Consider the following 15,851-nt stretch of genomic DNA (forward strand, 5'->3'; position numbering starts at 1 on the left):
AATATCTAAATCTATCTCTGCCATTAGGCCTTGCAAGCCTGGAATTGTATTACCCGTACACAATATTAGCATTTCTGCACATGGCCTTCTGATCAAATCAGTTTTATATTTGTTTCACTGGGAAGCTGAAAGCCTTTGATGCAATTCTAAAATAAATCATGGAAAAATAATATAGAATGTTCTAAGTCAATGTACATAAAAAATGTCTTAGTAAGAACTGTCGTAGTTACAGGAAAGGAAATAGCTACAGTGAAATCTAAGGTAAAACAACTCATTTTTTCCACTGGGCCTGCCTGACATTTTTGTATTTAGTCATACATTTATGGAAATACTGCACCAGAAAACTCCCAGGGGTAGTAGCAGAGTCATAATTGCCAGTCTTCATGTGCTCAGTTTCTTTAGTCTCAAACAGTAAGCAAGCTGCACCTATAATTCATTGCAGGCCACCCTTGAAATCAGGATACAGCGCCATTTATTTAGAGTGCTACTTCATGATCTGAAGGCCATTCAAACTTGATTTTCCATAGTGAGTTTCTCTTGGAGGTTGTTAACAATGGCAAGTTTTACGGAGATAACTCAAGAAAAGGAAACAAGTTATTGTAAATTTAGATTGGAGTATGCACAGCTTTACATTACTATATCATTTCTCTGTGACAATAGGTTCTTTTTGAGTAGTTGAATAAATGGTTTGTGTAACTTTTTCTGTTTAGTGTTCTGAAGTCTTGTAGCAAGCTGCTTGCACCCATAGTTACATAACGTACGTAACTAGGGCCAGCAGATGGTGCGCAAGAAGACAGCCGCGAAGAGAGCGGATAAAGAAGCCGACACCTCCTCCTCCAAACCTTCCACCCCTTCAGGGATTCTCTTTCTCTAACGAGTAACGATGTCCCTGGGAGTGCAGGTGGGGGTAGCCAGAGAAGAGTGTTGTCAGAGAAAACTGGAGGAGGGAGGATCATCGCCACGGGGACGTTGTGGAGGAAGGCCACTAAAAGACTGTAGGAGGAGCATCTCCTGCATGAAAGGGTGAGGGGCGAGTAAGGAGGAGGGGGAATGAGGAGAGATGTCAGCAAGGGACTGGGGAGGGGGTTGAGACAACCACTTCCCCCTTCACCATCCTAACTTGTGCCCAGGGTTTCAAACTATTAAATACTGTGGTTTGGGTTTGGGTTCAGCTTTACCAAAACAGTTCTAGTTCTCTTCTGTTTAGGGCCAATACAGTTTTGGTAACTGGTAACCAGAACTATTTTGCTTCAGTCTGGTTACAGTTCGGAATGAAGAGAGAGAATGAAAAAATAGTACATTCTTCTCTTTTATTATAGAAAACAAAACAAAAATTAGCAATGCTTCTTCCACAGATAACAATTTACAATTTGAACAAAACTGTGCTGCAAATGGCTAGGAAAAACAAGCAAACAATCCAAAGTTTCTAGGGAAAAAAAAAATCCTATCATTGCTTTTAGCTTTGGGGCATTAACCAAAGTGCCACTATGGCAACATTCCTTTAAGAGGGATAATTTTATATCTGAGCATGGTAGAGTAAATCTGTGGATTCCTTTATGTGCAGACTTTTCCTGAAACTTCCAAAGTTAACTTATGAACACATACATTTACTTAGAAACTTTGCATGTAAGGACCCAAGTACATGCACAACTCCTCCCACACAACATTTACGTGACAGCCTCATCCCAGCTGCACCTTTCAGAATACCTCTTCTCAACGCACATGGAAGTATGCGTGAAACCGACTTTTGTGCATATTTTTACACACACTGGGTGCAGATTGATTTTCAAAACACCATGTGAGTGTATAAAACAGGGTGTTATATGTATTTGTTTTGAAAATCAAGCCCTAAAAGGTTTCAAAGCAGATTGATCACTAGCATTCACATAGTGATAGGTCAGTGTTGGTGCAATAAAGGCAGGTCTGCATAAATTCAATTAAAACAATAAAACTCTTGCAAAAGCAGATGGGAATGGAGCAGACTGTGCAGAAGAAGTCTCTGAGTGGAGTGGCCCTTTAACAAACATCCCACATCCTACTCTTGGTGTGCTCCTTGCTGAAATTTCTATCCAGCCATACAGTCGGTGCATCATCCATGGTATCTTCCTTCATAGTAGATCTTTGTGGAGTGTGAATTTTAATCCAGAAAAGGCTTGTTCAGAACTAATTTGTGCTGCTGGCACTGATAAGGCAACTTGAGCTAAGTGATAAAATACACATCTTCAGATTTTCGGTGTTTCCCAGTTTTTCAGTGTTTTCATATTTCTTTGGTCTTAAATCCCTTGCAAATGAGTCCAGAAATGGATTAATCTTCTTGAGCTTAGAGGAGTAGCCTAGTCGTTAGAGCAGCAGGTTGAGAATCAGAGAAACGAATAGGGATGTGCATTTGTTTGCAAAGAAATAGGTAATAAAGACGATATTTCCTATTTTATTGCATTTCGGGGGGGCCGATGAAATGATAGGAAAGCCACGTAATTTGTGTGGTTTTCTTATCATTTTGGGGGGGGGAGAAAGGGCACATTAAAAAAAACAAGAAAAACCCCCAACCCACCCCAACACTTCAAATTTAATTAATTACAGCCCCCCTCCCTCCTGACCCCCCAAGACTTGCCTGACCCCCCCCCCCTCAAGACACCGAAGGTCCCTCCAGCAGGGTCCCTGGAGTGATCTTCCCCTCTCGGGCCATCAGCTGCCACTAATCAAAATGGCGCCGATGGCCCTTTGCCCTTACTATGTGACAGGGACTATCGGTGCCATTGGTCGGCCCCTGACACATGGTAGGAGCAATGGATGGCCTGCACCATTTTTTAAGATGACCCCGGCCGTCCATTGCTCCTACCATGTGACAGAGGCCGGCTAATGGCACCAATAGCCCCTGTCACATGGTAATGGCAAAGGGCTATCGGCGCCATTTTGATTACTGGCAGCTGATGGCCCGAGAGCGGGAGATCACTCCTGGGACCCCCGCTGGACAACCAGGGACTTTCGGCAAGTTTTGGGGGGGTCGGGAGGGTGAGGGTTGTAATTAATTGCATTTGAAGTGTTGGGATGGGTTTCAGTTTTTGTTTCGGGGGCGGCCAAAATAAAATCGGCCCGAACTGCGGAAAAATGAAATTTCCCGTGGCGGGCTGATAACGAAGGCCAAACCAAAAGGTTCGGCCGAATCACATCTCTAGAAACCAAGGGTGAAATCCTACTGATGCACCTTGAGATCTTGAGCACGTCAATTCATTTTCTATTGCCTTAGCTGCAAACTTAGAGGATAACTTTCAAACAACTCCACGCGGCTGCATATATGAGTCAGCCCAGATTAACTATTCTATTTTAGAATCTGCAAGGATGCATCTCTGCAGCTTGTAAAATATCGTCCCTAAAATATGCACTTACTTTTATTTTCATGCATAAATATGTGCACTTTGAAATATTCACACGTATCCAGAAACTTTTATGCGAATATGTTTTTACGTGTATGCACACACACTTTCTGTTTCTCTAGGGTGGATTCATTCCAAGATGCCCCCCTCCACTGGCAAAGCAGCTAAATGTTACCACCAAGGTCATGTCTAGACTGGCATTGCTGGTGGTGAGGAACAAAATCCTTCTGTTTTCCATCCCTGAGGTCAGAAGGAACAGACAGATACAGCAGGGCTGGAGGGGCCTGCAGGCAGAATTCAATTGTGGAACTTCCCACCCCTGCAGGGTATGTACATTATGGGACCTTAGGAGGTGGGAGGGGGGTTAAAGGTAGGCTTGGGAGGCTGTTAGGTGGATTTAAGGGGTGGGAGGAGGATAGGGGGCTTTTGGGGTGGGTGAAGGTAGGGGTCTTTTGTGGAGAGGGGTGGGTTGTGATGGTTGGGATTGGGGGGGGGGGGTTAAGAGGGTAGGTAGGTGTGGTAGGGCAAGAACCAATAGCCATATGTGAATTCAGAAACAGAATCTTATAACTTTGTTGGTATGAAAATGTACATATTTTGCTAAAGCATTATATTGAAAGAGTAAAATAAAGGATAGGGAAAAAAAGCACAAAATTATAAAAGGTCATAAATAAAGTAAAAGTCCAAGGTAAGGGAAAGAATAGCTTCAGGGACATGTTTGAGATTTTGGTGCTGGCACTATTGCAGAGCTGACAAGTGTCCCAGTTCCAGGAGGGAGAATTTTTGGCTAGTCCTGGTTATAAACTTACACCCCAAAGCTATGTGGTACCTGTAATCCCAGATTATTCCTTTTGAAATCAATGTTGCTGGGCCAATAGTTGTCTGAAAGCCTGCACTGGCCTCCGATGTCTCACTTTAAACTGGGTACCTTGGCCGCTCTGGGACTATCCCTGTTCTGGTGTATTTTCTGGACAGATGCAAGGACACCACATATTGCTGCATGAAGGGAGAGCAAAGAGCAATGACACAGAATCAAGGCTTCAGTTGAAGTAATGGACACATACCATTGAGGAGGACACAGAACCAGTAGCATTGAACTAAGAGCTTTGTATTCCTATTTCTCTTCATAGATTAATGACCTCAAGAAGAAGGCTTGGGAGCTGTGCCAGAAGGAAGTGGAGTGACTCGACCAGCTGCCTATCTGGCAGGAAGAGACCAGAGGTAAGTACATAAAATGCCCATCAGGAAGAGGTCAGCATGGTCTGTCTTTTTTCTGTTCCATCATAGGCCCCCACTGTTTCCCTGCTACTCTACGGAGTCTCTGCCTAGAGTGATTCAAGAATCCCTCATGCACATTAACTTCATTCTTGGCAAGTCCCTGGGTAGAAGGCAGGACTGTCCTGAAACACAACTTGTAATGCACTCACAGGCTAACTATTGAACTAAATAGGGTGATAGATAGGGATGTGAATCGTTTTCCATATCGTCTTAACGATAGAAATCGTGTGGCAGGAGAAGAAAATCGTGTTTGGCACGATTATTTCATTGAAAAATCGTTAAAAATCATTTTTTCCGATTAGTGCGCACTAACTCCCCGTTAGTGCGCACTAACTCGAGTTAGTGCGCACTAACTCGAGTTAGTGCGCACTAACTCAAAATGATACAAATAGACACTTTCCAGGTCACTGAAGGTCAGTTAGGAATGAATATGTGTTCCTATTGGCTGGCAGCCCTCTTATCTATTGATGTTACCAAGGTTTCCACTGAGGTGATGGTTGGGGGGATGGGAAATGGAACTGGAAACTCATGAACACCAACAGAAAATGAAACAAAGTGTTCACACTTCCCAGGTCAGTAAAGGTCACTTAGGAATGAATATGTATTCCTATTGGCTGGCTGTGCTCTTATCTATTGATGTTACCAAGGTTACCACTGAGGTAATGGTTGGGGGGATGTGAAATGGAAACAGTTGGAAGCTTGACATGTGATGATCAGCACTCACGTGACTAGAACTTCTTTGTTTATTATTTTTGTTAGCAGGCACCTGAAATGCTAGTGCATGTTGAATTTGCCAATCACTGTGCATTTTAGAAAGGTGGTCCTGGCTGGAACTGTACACAGTTCAAATATATGTAATTGATTGTTGGTAAGTGTATTTTTTAAGTAGCCACACTGGCACAAGTATGTTTACTTTTCCTCCTACTTAACTCACTAGCTCAGCTTTGTAAGAAGGGCTTCTCTGCTTGAGTGAGGGTCAGGCAGCTCCCCCCTGTCTGTGAAGCCAGCCTCTCACTAGTAATGCAGGGAGGGAGCTGTCTCAGACTTCACCATCCTCCCCCCCCCCCCTCACCCACACACCATTCACTAGCTGGGACATGAGGGAAGTCAGGAGTGAGGGTCAGGCAGCTCCCCCCTGTCTGTGAAGCCAGCCTCTCACTAGTAATGCAGGGAGGGAGCTGTCTCAGACTTCACCATCCTCCCCCCCCCCCTCACCCACACACCATTCACTAGCTGGGACATGGGGGAAGTCAGGAGTGAGGGTCAGGCAGCTCCCCCCTGTCTGTGAAGCCAGCCTCTCACTAGTAATGCAGGGAGGGAGCTGTCTCAGACTTCACCATCCTCCCCCCCCCCCCTCACCCACACACCATTCACTAGCTGGGACATGGGGGAAGTCAGGAGTGAGGGTCAGGCAGCTCCCCCCTGTCTGTGAAGCCAGCCTCTCACTAGTAATGCAGGGAGGGAGCTGTCTCAGACTTCACCATCCTCCCCCCCCCCCCTCACCCACACACCATTCACTAGCTGGGACATGGGGGAAGTCAGGAGTGAGGGTCAGGCAGCTCCCCCCTGTCTGTGAAGCCAGCCTCTCACTAGTAATGCAGGGAGGGAGCTGTCTCAGACTTCACCATCCTCCCCCCCCCCCCCCTCACCCACACACCATTCACTAGCTGGGACATGGGGGAAGTCAGGAGTGAGGGTCAGGCAGCTCCCCCCTGTCTGTGAAGCCAGCCTCTCACTAGTAATGCAGGGAGGGAGCTGTCTCAGACTTCACCATCCTCCCCCCCCCCCCCTCACCCACACACCATTCACTAGCTGGGACATGGGGGAAGTCAGGAATGAGGGTCAGGCAGCTCCCCCCTGTCTGTGAAGCCAGCCTCTCACTAGTAATGCAGGGAGGGAGCTGTCTCAGACTTCACCATCCTCCCCCCCCCCCTCACCCACACACCATTCACTAGCTGGGACATGGGGGAAGTCAGGAGTGAGGGTCAGGCAGCTCCCCCCTGTCTGTGAAGCCAGCCTCTCACTAGTAATGCAGGGAGGGAGCTGTCTCAGACTTCACCATCCTCCCCCCCCCCCCTCACCCACACACCATTCACTAGCTGGGACATGGGGGAAGTCAGGAGTGAGGGTCAGGCAGCTCCCCCCTGTCTGTGAAGCCAGCCTCTCACTAGTAATGCAGGGAGGGAGCTGTCTCAGACTTCACCATCCTCCTCCCCCCCCCTCACCCACACACCATTCACTAGCTGGGACATGGGGGAAGTCAGGAGTGAGGGTCAGGCAGCTCCCCCCTGTCTGTGAAGCCAGCCTCTCACTAGTAATGCAGGGAGGGAGCTGTCTCAGACTTCACCATCCTCCCCCCCCCCCCCTCACCCACACACCATTCACTAGCTGGGACATGGGGGAAGTCAGGAGTGAGGGTCAGGCAGCTCCCCCCTGTCTGTGAAGCCAGCCTCTCACTAGTAATGCAGGGAGGGAGCTGTCTCAGACTTCACCATCCTCCCCCCCCCCCTCACCCACACACCATTCACTAGCTGGGACATGGGGGAAGTCAGGAGTGAGGGTCAGGCAGCTCCCCCCTGTCTGTGAAGCCAGCCTCTCACTAGTAATGCAGGGAGGGAGCTGTCTCAGACTTCACCATCCTCCCCCCCCCCCTCACCCACACACCATTCACTAGCTGGGACATGGGGGAAGTCAGGAGTGAGGGTCAGGCAGCTCCCCACTGTCTGTGAAGCCAGCCTCTCACTAGTAATGCAGGGAGGGAGCTGTCTCAGACTGGTATCAGGGTTAGGGCACTGTGTGCAGGAAGATCACAACACTCCTGGTGTTAATAGGGATAGGGCACTGTAAGAGATGACTGTAGTAGATTGAATAAAGATCTGATGTTTCTGCTCTCCTCACACCAAACAAAAACAACACACAAGCAGAGAAGCCCTTCTTACAAAGCTGAGCTAGTGAGTTAAGTAGGAGGAAAAGTAAACATACTTGTGCCAGTGTGGCTACTTAAAAAATACACTTACCAACAATCAATTACATATATTTGAACTGTGTACAGTTCCAGCCAGGACCACCTTTCTAAAATGCACAGTGATTGGCAAATTCAACATGCATTAGCATTTCAGGTGCCTGCTAACAAAAATAATAAACAAACAAGTTCTAGTCACGTGAGTGCTGATCATTACATTACTTTTTTTGTCAAGCTTCCAACTGTTTCCATTTCACATCCCTCCAACCATTACCTCAGTGTTAGCCTTGGTAACATCAATAGATAAGAGCATAGCCAGCCAATAGGAATACATACATACATATTCATTCCTAAGTGACCTTTACTGACCTGGGAAGTGTGAACACTTTGTTTCATTTTCTGTTGGTGTTCGTTAGTTTCCAGTTCCATTTCCCATCCCCCTAACCATCACCTCAGTGGTAACCTTGGTAACATCAATAGATAAGAGGGCAGCCAGCCAATAGGAACACATATTCATTCCTAACTGACCTTCAGTGACCTGGAAAGTGTTTATTTGTATCATTTTCAGTTAGTGCGCACTAAATCGAGTTAGTGCGCACTAACGGGGAGTTAGTGCGCACTAACTCGATTTAGTGCGCACTAACACGATTTAACGATTTTTAACGATAAATCGTTAGAATTTCTATTGTATCGTGTTCTATAACGATTTAAGACGATATAAACATTATCGGACGATAATTTTAATCGTTGAAAAATGATTCACATCCCTAGTGATAGAACCTACTCCTTAAACCCTTACAAGGGAATGTCAAGGCCTTCTATCCAACAAAGACCCATAGACTTGAGGTTGCATCATGGCTTTTGATGACTTGGAATCTAGAGCACGGCCCAGCACGTATTACCCAGGCACTGAAGCTACCTCCGAGCCCCAATCTCTAGCTAGGATAACTGTACAAAAGCCTACATATCTCTGGAAACCCATCTATTGTCTTGCCACCTCTATAGTACATGAATGTCCCACTGCTAGAAGTACTTCCCACTGCCTACACCTCTTTCAGAAATGTAATGCCCTCTGACAGATTGTATGCTGCGTATCACACCCTGAAGCAGACCAGCTGATGGCTTGACACACACTTTTTGCTTTATTCACAGACACCACCAGTTGAGAGGACTCTCCTTTCTGCTGCAGCAAAAAGGAGCAGCCACACCTGCTGCAGGTGAGCAGCAGCCACAACATCACCAGACCCTTCCCCCTATTTTCTTGTAATGTACATAGATTTTAAAGTTTGAAGTTTTAAAATATTTTATTAAAGTTTAATATTTATTTTAATACTGTGTGAATCTCTTTTTTTTTTGGCATGCTAGAAACATTCCAATACCTAAGTCTTAGCCCTTTCAACACAGTCTACTGCACTGACTCTCACACGCACACAGTGCCATGCATATACTTAGGTATGCTGCTCTGTCCTCTAACCTTTCTCTCATCAACCTTTACCTCAGCCTCTGTTTAACACCAGATAATTAGGGGCTGCATTCTATTCCTAGCTCCTCAGAATGTTCTTCCTTCAGTGGGCACAGCACATCCCAAGTTGTTAATCATTAGTTTGGTCTTACTTCCTCTGCCAGAGACGTGAGTATGACCAAGCCACAAATACTGGAATACCGTACAGAGGGAAACATCCTGACAGCTTCCCAAATACAAACATAAGTTGATAAGGAGCTGACAGTTAGAGGCCCTTTCATCTACAGCAAACCATTCCAGCAGAGAAAAGGTATCATTTTGATATGCTGGTAGGTATTCCTTTCTACAGAAACAATCTGCTTAAACAGTTAATCAGTCACCTCTTTCTCCCTCATGATGGTGCTGTAAATGAAAATTTTAGTGAAAAAAAGTCTGTCTAAATCCACATTGAGGAAGACATACCTGGAGTACTTCAAATGGCTGAGCTGACAACAAGTGACATCCTCATGTTCTCCCTCCTTACACTGGCTGTCCTCCATGGTAGGAGCCACCTTACCTCCTCAAGACTCCCAGCTTCCAGCTGCAAATCCCTTCATTTCTGTGCCCACACTATTATCTCTGAAAGACTCACCTTCCAGTGTTCATCTGTCTGCCAGAACACAGATTTTGCCTGGGTCCCTGTCTTCTACAAGACATGGCAAAAGGAGTATTTTAGGGCTCTCACATTAAAGCTTCCAGCTGTGAACTGGCCCATGACCCAGCAAGCCTTCAGAGCTTGGCTATCACCTGAAACTGGGTCAGAACTGTAATTTCTCTCAGTTGCTTCCCATCCAGACATCAGTTACACTACACAAACGGGCCGATTCTGTGCGGGCGATACAGTATGCAAATTAGGTCCGGCAGTAGAAACAGGTAAAAAGAGGCGCTAAGGACACTAGCGCGTCCCTAGCGCCTCTTTAGGGACAGGAGCGGCGGCTGTCAGCGGGTTTGACAGCCGACGCTCAATTTTGCCGGCATCGGTTCTCGAGTCCGCTGACAACCACAGGTTCGGAAACCGGCAAAATTGAGCATCCGGTTTTTAACCCGTGAGCCGCGGGCCTACTTCGAATTTTTTTTTCTTTTTTTTTTTTTACTTTTTTTACTCTTCGGGACCTCCGACTTAATATCGCTATGATATTAAGTCAGAGGGTGCACAGAAAAGCAGTTTTTACTGCTTTTCTGTGCACTTCCCTGGCGCCGGCAGAAATTAGCGCCTACCTTTGGGTAGGCGCTAATTTCTTAAAGTAAAATGTGCGGCTTGACTGCACATTTTACTTACTGAATCGCGCGGGAATACCAAATAGGGCCATCAACATACATTTGCATGTTGCAGGCGCTATTAGGTTTGGGGGGGTTGGATGCGCATTTTCGACCCCTTACTGAATAAGGGGTAACGCTAGCACGTCGAAAACGCGCGTCCAATCAAGGGTTAACAGTGCGCTCCGTCGGAGCGCACTGTACTTTATCGGCCCAAACGTTTGTAAGGTAGATGTAGCTAATGAGACTCTGCACAAATTAATAGCCTGATGTCTTCTAAATTCAGTTCCAATGAACTTACTAAAATTATTGTTAGATACTGAAGATTCTCTTCCTTAATGATTATATACCTGGTATAAGGAATAAAAGTATAGATCAAAAATTAAAAGTTCTAGGTTTCAGAAGGTGAGTTCATTATCCACACATGCCTTGCTTGCTTTACACCCAATATATAGCTTATGGATGAGGGTTACCTGCAGGCAGAGCCAGTCCATATGTAAACCCCATAGAAAGCAATAGGAATAAATTCTTGGCCACCTCAACCTGTCCCTGATGACATGGAGCCTGCAGCTATAACCCTATAATGAACCAAATCTGCACACACTTATGAAGAAAATATACATATATACCATAGTTTGACAATGAATGAACACAGAGATCATGCAGGTCGAGAACACAGGCTGACACTGAGGCAGGCCGAGATCAAGCAGGTGGAGAACACAGGCTGAGGTAGATAACAAGAAAGCAATCTGAATTGTGGGCTGACCAGGAGGAAAGGCCAGGGAAAGAGCTCACCCTCCAGAGCATGGAAAAGCAAGACTTCCCAGGTGGAGAGGGGGATCATGGGATTGGGGGGAAAAAATCCCCTTCCAAAATCCTGGCAGACAAAAAACAGGACCTCAATCTCTGTACCACTCCTACTTGTTCCTCTTCTTCCAAGGCCTTCCTGGCCTGCAAGATATGGGGCAGATTTTAAAACCTGCGTGCGGGCGCAGATTTGTTTGCGCAACCCGGCACAAACAAATCTACGCCCGATTTTATAACATGCTCCCGGATGGCTTCCACGCCCCCAGACCCACCCCGGACCGCCACCACGCCCCCAGACTTACCCTTTTCCGCCCCTTTTTCAAAGCCCGGGACATATGCGCGTCCCGGGACTTGCGCGCTCCGCCGAGCCTGTGCAAAATAGGCTCGGTGCGCGCAGGGGCAGATTTTCTCGGGTTACGCGCGTGGCCTTTGAAAATCTACCCCTATACTTCCACCAGCAGAGAGTTCAGAGAGCAGTGCTTATCTGTTGCTGCTGCTTTCCCCTCTGCTAGCTCTCCTCTGCAATTGAAACTACATGGGGCCCTGTCGTCTTGCAAGACCTGCTGGCCTCCTGCAGTTCTGACTGCAGAGGGAAACCAGCAAAGGATGAAGCAACAGTACCAGGTAAGTACTGCTCACAGACGTTGCTGGTTCCAGGAAACAGGAGAGAGAAGATACAGCTGAATGTGCCAAGGGATGTGGGAGGAGGGAAAGCTGGATGTACCATGAGGTGTTGGGGGAGAGGGACAGGAAGGTGTTGATGCCAGAGGATTAGAAGGAGAGGGATGGGAAGAGGAGATGATAATTCTGGGATGGGGGAGAAGGAGAGGTGGCTGAGAGAGAAGGAGATGATGCCAAGGAAGTGGAGACAGAGGGAAGGGAAGGTGATGATGATGATGCTGGGGGTGGAAGGTGGGTTTAGCGTGAGAAGGAAGGGTTGGAGAGGCATTGATTCCTGGAAGGGGTGTGAGAGGGAAGGTGATGATGCCAGGAGGTGGAGGGGGAGAGAAGGTGATGATAATGTTAGGGAGTGGGGAAATGGGAAGGGAAGAAAAGAAAAGAAAAGAAAAGGTGATGAAGATGCCAGATGTTGGGGAAGGGAGGGGAATTTGATGATGCCAGTTGGGGTGAGAAGGAAGGAGGAGAGGAAATGTGATAATGATGATGTTACCAGGGGGTAGGGGAGAAAGAAGCAAAGAGAAAGGTGATGATGCCAGGGGAGAGGAAGAGAAGGTGATGATGATGATTGGAGTATACTACTGTCCACCTGGCCAAGACGGTGAGATGGACAGTGAAATACTAAGAAAAGTTAGGGAAGCTAACCAAATTGGTAGTGCAGTAATAATGGGATATTTCAATTACCCCAATATTGACTGGATAAATGTAATATCAGGACATGCTAGAGAGATAAAGTTCCTGGATGGAATAAATAACAGTTTATGGAGTAATTGGTTCAGGAACCAACGAGAGAGGGAGCAATTTTAGATCTAATTCTCAGTGCAAGACAGGATTTGGTGACAGAGCTAACAGTGGTGGGGCCGCTTGGCAATAGTGATCATAATATGATCAAATATGAATTAATGACTGGAAGGGGGACAGTAAGTAAATCCACCGCTCTAGCGCTAAACTTTCAAAAAGGAAACTTTGATAAAATGAGAAAAAAAAATTAGAAAAAAAATGAAAGGAGCAGCTACAAAGGTAAAACGTATGCAAGAGGTGTGGACATTGTTGAAAAAAAAACAAAAAAAACATCCTAGAAGCACAGTCCAGATGTATTCCACACATTAAGAAAGGTGGAAAGAAGGCAAAACGATTACCGACATGGTTAAAAGGGGAGGTGAAAGAGGCTATTTTAGCCAAAAGATCTTCATTCAAAAATGGAAGAAGGATCCATCAGAAGAAAATAGGATAAAGCATAAGCATTGCAAGTTAAATATAAGCCATTGATAGTACAGGCTAAGAGAGAATTTGAAAACAAGTTGGCTGTAGAGGGAAAAACACACAGTAAAAACTTTTAAAAATATATCTAAAGCAGAAAGCCTGCGAGGGAGTCAGTTGGACTGTTACATGATCAAGGGGTTAAAGGGACAGTTATAGAAGATAAGGCCATCGTAGAAAGATTAAACAATTTCTTTGCTTCAGTTTTTACTGAAGAAGATGTTAGGGAGATACCCATTCCAGAGAAGGTTTTCATGGGTAATGATTCAGATGAACTGAACCTAGAACATATGGTAGGCCTGATTGACAAACTGAAGAATAGTAAATCACCTGGACCGGATGGTATATACCCCAGGGTTCTGAAGGAACTCAAAAAAGAAATTTCAAATCTTTTAGTTAAAATTTGTAACCTATCATTAAAATCATCCATTGTATCTGAAGACTGGAGGTGGCTAATGTAACCCCAATATTTAAAAGGGCTCTAGGGGCGATCCAGGAAGCTACAGACCAGTTAGCCTGAAGTAAGTGCCAGGAAAATTAATGGAAAGTGTTCTAAAGATCAAAATCACCGAACATATAGAAAGTTATGGTTTAATGGAACAAAGTCAGCATGGCTTTACCCAAGGCAAGTCTTGCCTCACAAATCTGCTTCATTTTTTTAAGGGTTTAATAAACAAGTAGATAAAGGTGAATTGGTAGATGTAGTGTATTTGGATTTTCAGAAGGCATTTGACAAAATTCCTCATGTGAGGCTTCTAGGAAAAGTAAAAATTCATGGGATAGGTGGCGATGTCCTTTCGTGGATTACAAACTGGTTAAAAGACAGAAAACAGAGTAGGATTAAATGGACAATTTTCTCAGTGGAAAAGTGTAAACAGTGGAGTACCTCAAGGATCTCTACTAGGACTCGTGCTTTTCAATATATTTATAAATGATCTGGAAAGGAATATGATGAGTGAGGTAATCAAATCTGCAGATGATACAAAATTCTTCAGAGTAGTTAAATCACAAGCTGATTGTGGTAAACTACAAGAGGACCTTGTAAGACTGGAAAATTAGGCATCCAAATGGCAGATGAAAGTTAATGTGGATAAGTGCAAGGTCATGCATATAGGGAAAAATAACCCATGTTGTAATTACACGATGTTAGGTTCCATATTAGGAGCTACCACCAAGGAAAGAGATCTAGGCGTCATAGTGTATAATACATTGAAATCGTCAGCTCAGTGTGCTGCAGCAGTCAAAAAAGCAAAAGCTGCTGAAAGAAAGAATAGTGAACTATCTACAGTCGGGAGAATTGCTGGACCAGAGGCAACACGGATTCACCAGGGAAAGATCCTGTCAGACAAATCTGATCGACTTTTTTGACTGGGTGACTAGAGAATTGGATAGAGGAAGAGCGCTCGATGTCATCTACTTGGATTTCAGCAAAGCTTTTGATACAGTCCCGCACAGGAGGCTGGTGAGTAAAATGAGAAGTTTAAGAGTGAGTGCCGAGGTGGTGGCCTGGATTGCAAACTGGTTGACGGACAGAAGACAATGTGTGATGGTAAATGGAACTTACTCTGAAGAGAAGGCAGTGTTAAGCAGAGTGCCGCAAGGATTGGTGTTGGGACCGGTCCTGTTCAATATCTATGTGTGCTACATAGCGAACGAGATAGAAGGTAAGGTTTGTCTTTTTGCGGATGACACTAAGATATGCAACAGAGTGAACACGCCAGAAGGAGTGGAGAGAATGAGATGGGATTTAAGGAAGCTGGAAGAGTGGTCAAATATATGGCAGCTGAATTTCAATGCCAAGAAGTGCAGAGTCATGCATATGGGGTGCGGAAATCCAAAAGAACTGTATTCGATGGGGGGTGAAGGGATGATGTGCACGGAGCAGGAGAGAAACCTTGGGGTGATAGTGTCAAATGATCTGAAGTCGGGGAAACAATGTGACAAGGCGATAGCTAAAGCCAGAAGAATGCTTGGCTGCATAGAAAGAGGAATATCGAGTAAAAAAAAGGAAAGTGATTATCCCCTTGTACAGGGCCTTGGGGAGGCCTCACCTGGAGTACTATGCTCAGTTCTGGAGACCGTATCTCCAAAGGGACAGAGACAGGATGGAGATGGTCCAGAGAAGGGTGACCAAAAAGGTGGATGGTCTTCATCGAATGACTTATGAGAAGAGATTGAAGAATCCAAATATGTACACCCTGGAGGAAAGTAGGAACAGAGGTGATATGATACAGACTTTCAGATACTTGAAAGGTTTTAATGATCCAAAGACAACAAACCTTTCCATTGGAAAAAAATCAGCAGAACCAGGAGTCACGATTTGAAGCTCCAAGGAGAAAGACTCAAAACCAATGTCAGGAAGTATTTCTTCTCGGAGAGGGTGATGGATGCCTGGAACGCCTTTCTGGAGGAAGTGATGAAGACTAAAACTGTGAAGGACTTCAAAAGGGCGTGGGATAAACACTATGGATCCATAAAGTCTAGAGGATGTGAAGGAAGAGAGGGAGGCTTGCGGGAAAGACTGCTACTACCTGGAGATGATACCCTTATTCAATAGACATACACACGGTAAATGCGACTCCAACAGTGCTCTATGCTTCAACGGCAAGAGGAAATGTGAAAAAAAGGATTTGCATTCACATAAAATGCGGGGAGTAGCTTGCTTGTTACAGCGGTTACTACCCCAAACCAAACAAGCGTGATACTTCACTTTCAATACATATCCAGAGAAGCT

The 15,851-nt window shown here is 45.4% G+C and overlaps 1 protein-coding gene and 1 long non-coding RNA gene across 2 annotated transcripts in view; both read left to right on the forward strand.

The window, feature by feature from the left end:
• Positions 1-15,851, forward strand: part of CUBN (cubilin) — a 639,217-nt gene that overhangs the window by 276,845 nt on the left and 346,521 nt on the right. The gene's annotated exons all lie outside the window — the stretch shown is intronic.
• Positions 3,503-8,878, forward strand: LOC115084211. Its single transcript, XR_003854505.1, has 3 exons — positions 3,503-3,700; positions 4,505-4,595; positions 8,767-8,878. It is a non-coding gene; the product is annotated as an uncharacterized LOC115084211 (long non-coding RNA).

Source organism: Rhinatrema bivittatum, chromosome 2 (assembly GCF_901001135.1).
Source record: "Rhinatrema bivittatum chromosome 2, aRhiBiv1.1, whole genome shotgun sequence".
Classification (NCBI taxonomy): domain Eukaryota; kingdom Metazoa; phylum Chordata; class Amphibia; order Gymnophiona; family Rhinatrematidae; genus Rhinatrema; species Rhinatrema bivittatum.